Consider the following 6,246-nt stretch of genomic DNA (forward strand, 5'->3'; position numbering starts at 1 on the left):
CAAAACAACCCTGAGATTCCACCTCACACCAGTCAGAATGGCTAAGATCAAAAATTCAGGTGACAGCAGATGCTGGCGAGGATGTGGAGAAAGAGAAACACTCCTCCATTGTTGGTGGGATTGCCAGCTTGTACAACCACTCTGGAAATCAGTCTGGCGGTTCCTCAGATAATTGGGCATAGTACTAAGAGAGGATTCCATAATACCTCTCCTGGGCATATATCCAGAAGATGTTCTAACTGTTAATAAGAACACATGCTCCATTATGTTCATAGCAGCCTTATTCATGATAGCCAGAAGCTGGAAAGAACCCAGATGTCCCTCAACAGAGGAATGAATACAGAAAATGTGGTACATTTATAGAATGGCGTAGTACTCAGCTATTAAAAAGAATGAATTTATGAAATTCCTAGGCAAATGGATGGATCGAGATGGTATCATCCTGAGTGAGGTAACCCAATAACAGAAGAACTCGCATGCTATGCACCCACTGATAAGTGGATTTTAGCCCAAAATCTTAGAATACCCAAGATAGAACTTGCAAAACACATGAAACTCAAGAAGAAGGAAGAGCAAAGTGTGGAAAATTCGCCCCTTCTTAGAATTGTGAACAAAACACCCATGGAAGGAGTTATAGAGACAAAGTTTGGAGCTGAGACGAAAAGATGGACCATCCAGACACTGCCCCACCCGGGGGTCCATCCCATAATCAGCCACCATATGCAGACATTATTGCATATGCCAGCAAGATTTTGCTTAAGGGACCCTGATATAGCTGTCTCTTGTGAGGCTAAGCCAGTGCCTGGCAAACACAGAAGTGGATGCTCACAGTCAGCTATTGGATGGGAACACAAGGCCCCCAATGTAGGAGCTAGAGAAAGTACCCAAGGAACTGAAGGGGTCTGCCACCCTATAGGTGGAACAACAATATGAATTAACCAGTACCACCAGTGCTCATGTCTCTAGCTGCATATGTATCAAAAGATGGCCTAGTCGACCATCATTGGGAAGAAAGGCCCCTTGGTCTTGCAAAGTTTATATGCCCCACTACAGGGGAATCACCAGCGCCAAGAAGTGGGAGTCAGTGGGTAGGGGAGCAGGGCGGCAGGGGGGGGTAATAGGGGACTTTTGGGATACCATTTGAAATGCAAATGAAGAAAATACCTAATAAAAAAATGGGGGAAAAAAAAAGAAAATTACAGATGCACATCCTTTAAGGATAAGATGCAAAATGACTCCAATATAATCACACAAACACATGCAACTGCTAAAAGGAGTGTACATTATGGCCATTTGAAATTTATCTCTGGCACTGAAGATTAATAAAAAAAATCAGTTATAATAAATGATGTTAATATAATAGCAAGTCACTTCACATGTTACTTTATAGAGAAAGAGAATTTGAAAAACACAATGTCTTTGGTGCTCAACAAATAAAAATCAAACCTAGGAACAGAAAAATCCTGATAAGGCCATATGTAAAAAGTCAAAGCTTGCTTGGTTTTTGTTTGTATATTTGTTTACTTAAGGGGGTTCAAACAGGGTCTCACTATGTAGCATTGGCTTGCCTGGAGCTTGCTGTGTAAACCAGGCTGGCCTCAACCTCATAGAGAGCCACCTGGCTCTGCCTCCCAAGTGCTGAGGCTACAGGAGAAGTCCACAGTTAATATCATGCCTGGATGTAAAATCCTTGCTTCTAATTTAAGAGCTAAGAGAGTAACACTTGAGTTTATTCCTGATGTTCTTTTACCATAGTGGTACAAGTTTGAGGCAGGGCAGCTGAGAAGGGAACACAAGAAAACCAAGAGCAACCACTCTGGAAGGACAAACGAAATTACTCCTGTTGCCACACAGCAGAAGGTTATTTATAAAAATCCTACCAATCTGGAAAGAGACTGTTGGAGACAATGCTTGTGTTTAGCCAGGCTACAGGATAAAATAAGCAAAAAGCTAAGTATATTTCCACACATTCAGCATGAACAAACCAAAAGGAAGTTAAGAAAAAGGTGCCATTTGCAAGTGGAATATCAAAATTGCCAAAACATTCTGCAGAGTTGAATCGTATTTGATACCTCGACTTCAGTGACACAGAACTGGGTCAGTAATAAATCCTCACATTTATAGCCAATTGATTTTCATTCTGTGTACCAAGACAATTCAACAGGAATACAATTCGACAGTCTTTGTGAAAAATAAATACCTCACAAAACATATCCAAAATAGTGTCTTAAAACCTATATTAATTCAATAAATATAAGACATACAACTGTGAAGCTCAAAAGGGAATATAAAGGTATGTCTGTTATCTTGAGTTAAGCTACTTTGGGGCAGAGTTGTTTGTTTGATCTATGACAGAAAAGTGAAATTAGTTAAAGAAAAATAAATTAGATTCTATAAAAATCAATACATTTTGTATAACAAAAAACACTCAAGAATGTGAGGGACTGAAGAGATTCATCAGAAATTAATAGTGTATAGTGCTCTTTCAGAATATGTGAGCTTAGTTAGCAACAGGACCTACTCTCTCTAGTTCCAGAAAAATCCAACTCCCCTGCCCTCCCTAGACACCTTCAGACATGCACACACACACACACACACAAGCATATACACATATACATAATTAAAAATAAAATAGACTTTATGAAAAACAACAAAGTGAGAAACAACACATAGTGATAGAATTTGAAAATATATCTGATAAGGCTTTAGGATCCAGAATGCATAAAGAATTCAACTTGCAACTCAAGAATGAAAAGGTAAATAACTAAGTTTCAAGATGAGCACAAAAAAAATTATAAAAAAGTATTTCTTCAACAATGTGCATTAAGTGGCTAATAAACATATAAAAAGGTGATAAAAAGAAAAATCAAACCATTTTGAAAGTTTTATACATGCATATAATGTATCTTGACTATTTTCATCCCTTCCCGTCCAACTCTCCCCAGTACCCTCTCTCCTATCACTGAACCAACCTATAGCCATGCTCCTATAAATAAGTGATTCTCCCTAACCATGCAGCCAATAACTGCTAATAGTTCTTCTTCTAGGGTCAGGGGTAGACCTTCAGGAGCCCGTCCTCCCCTCTAGGTTGATATTTTTAACTGGCTTGATCTTGTGTTGTCTTCTGTAAGTCACAACTGCTGTGAGTTCATGTGTACAACAGCCATGTCAGGTCCAAGGTCACCATTCCACAATCCTTTGGCTCTTTCTGCCCCTCCTCAGTGCTGTTCCCTGAACTTTGGGCTTGGGGTAGGGGTTGTGGAGGTTCATATACATGCCCCCTTTATGGAAGAGCATTCAAGGCCTCTTATTGTCAGCACTTCAAACAGTAATGTGCCCCTGCGTTAACTACTCCCTTCTAACCTTGCCTACATTATTTCCCTTTGAGTAATATAAAGACCAAGCAATATTATTTTCCTGAATTTATTTTTTTTAATATTCCTATTATGTTGGTGAGATTGGTCAAGTGGGCAGAAGCACTTCCCAGCAAGGCTGATGACCTGAATTCTGTCTCTAGACTCACTTAGGGTTCTACCTATTTTAATATGAAGCATATTCAATTCTGTGACCATAAACATAAATATTTATATCACAGTTTGACACCATGACCAATTTAACAAGCAGTGTGGTCAAAATTTGTTTGTTTGTTTGTTTGTTTTTAAATCTAAACCCAGGCAGTAGAATATTGCTGAACTAACATTATGCTAATGAATTTTTGTTTAAATTCATGGTCACCAACCCCTAAGAACTACTGGGGACAATGGACCCCTGTAACCATATTTACCTTGTCCTTTCTCTTCTCCAGCTCCTCATTCAGTTTTTCTTTTTTTTTCTTCAAATCTTCAGTACTTTGTTCACTCCTGGAAACTGCAATGTTTGCAGCAAGCAGTACTGTATTCTATCTGCATCCTTTCTCATGCTTTTAAATTGGATATTGCAACATCACTTCCATGCCTACATCTCCAGGATACAACTTGGGACACTAGCTATCAGATTTAAGAATTCTAAAGCCAGTTTCTTGATCCCAACCAGCCCCAAATAACTGCCTCTTTAGCCTCTCCCAATATCAGGTAGTGCCAGATCTATCACTTCAAATGTGTATGGGACTCTTTAGAGTTCTCTTTTTCTTCTTTAATATGATCGTCAATAAAACTACACTGGGATTACAAAGAGAAAAAAGAGAAAACAAGCAAATAAACAAAAATGGATTAAAAACTATTTGTTTTGCTGCTACAAGAAAACCCCTGTGACATCTAAGTTACTTTAATAACCCCTGAGCTGGCCTCCTCCACATTTTCTTTCTTATTCTCTCTTCCTTGCTTTCTTCCTTCCTTCTCCTTTTTGTAGGATTGGAAATTAAGAAAGATATTTTAATACAAGTTTAAGCATGAGGTTTGAGAAAAGAAGTTCTTCATACTGTTTGAAAGGATTAGGAGGTATGGCCTCATTGTGGGACGTGTGTCACTGGGGGTGGGCTTTGAGGTTTTAGAAAGCCCAAGCCAGGCCAAGTTTCTCTCTTTCCCTGATACCTACAGATCCAGATCCAGATTTTTGCTACTTCTCTGGCACCATGTCTACCTGCATGCTACCATGTTCACTGCCATGAGAACAGACTAACTGCTTTTTTAAAATAAAAATTGTGTGGTTACAGCAATAAAACACCGACTAAGACGCAGACAAATGTTAAAAACCTACCCCAGAATGTGGGTGTGGACTTTTCTAAGAGAGAGTCACATCCTATTATCTTTTAATTATATAGAACTTGGGTGTGTTTGAAGCTATTATGTAAAAAGAGTTGCTAAGACTTCTAAGAGACCACAGGGTGATGAACAAGGTACACCTGACCATACTCCTATTGGTAGGTAAAATCCTAGACCACAGAGATGTGGAAAGGTAAACCATCTTAATTACTCTAAACAAAGTTAATAATTTTGTTTGTAATGCCCAGAAAATAACTGGAGAAGAAATAAAGCCCTAACCAAGGTCTTGTAGATTTAGGCTTAAACATGGCCCATTGGTCTACATATGAAGGCAATAAACATGCTGTGATGGTTACTGACATAGAGATAGCAGCTCTTCTTTTTTGGGTGCTCTCTCTAGTTCTATTCTAACATTCTGTTCACTTGACAGAGCTTCCAGCCCTCACACTTCCCTCCCTATTGGTCATCCTGGTGTCCATTCTGCTCCACATGACTTATAATACCAGTCATAGGAGTCCATTGAATATTCTTGGTCTTTTGTTTAGATTTTCTTTCTTGCATTTCTCCCTAGCACACTCAGACATCTTTTCAAAATGACATTCCATTAAATAAATGCTCATTGATCATTGTACATAAAATGGCAAACCCCCTTTCCACTGTTCCCATTTACCTATTCTGTTTTACTTTCCCAAATAACCCCTGCTACTTGCAGTTATATTTGTATTATTGCAACTTGCTTCACTTTGTTAAATAAAAGCTCTGGACAGTGGTTTATACCCAGAATCTAGCACCTGCACATAATCAAGAATGTTGATTGGAATGAAGGACTCCCTCTTCCAAGTACAAATACAGCAGACAGAAGCATCGAGTTCGTGTACAAAGAAGATAAGCAACACTAAGAACAGTGAAGGAAGAGGTGAGAGCAGCCAAGTGCTGACCAGTGAGCAGAATCAGGCCTGAGCAACAGAACAGAGACTTCAAGGGAAATTCTGAATGAATGGGACTCAAACTCTTACTATATGAAGACAATGTGGGTGTGTGTAGTATACCAGAGAAGCATATGAAGCCAAATGAGCTGCTTGCTTCTCACGGAGATCCAAGACTAACTCCAGGCTTTGATGGCAGACCTTGACTTTACGTTGGATAGCAATTATGTCCACAGGACTCCGTTAACATGTACATCTTTATTTCACCCTGGGCCAGACACCAACCTTCTTGTGAAGGCAAAGGGTCTCAGGACTACACTGAGTGCTTGATGAGCTCTGAGCTCTTCACACATCACTTTCCTCTGCATGTTCTCCCAGGAATGAAGAAGGACACTTCAACTAAATATTTACAGCACCAGGTTCTGTAAAGTACTAGAGTTTTAGTCTACTGCCTCCATAAAAGGAAGCCTATTCCTTTGGATGGAATCTCTAAAAGGATGGACCATTTAGAGACTGCCGTATCTAGGGATCCATCCCATAAGCAGCTTCTAAACGCTGACACCATTGCATACACTAGCAAGATTTTGCTGAAAGGACCCAAATATAGCTGTCTCTTGTGA

The sequence above is a fragment of the Mus caroli genome, chromosome 14 (assembly GCF_900094665.2).
Source record: "Mus caroli chromosome 14, CAROLI_EIJ_v1.1, whole genome shotgun sequence".
Taxonomy (NCBI): domain Eukaryota; kingdom Metazoa; phylum Chordata; class Mammalia; order Rodentia; family Muridae; genus Mus; species Mus caroli.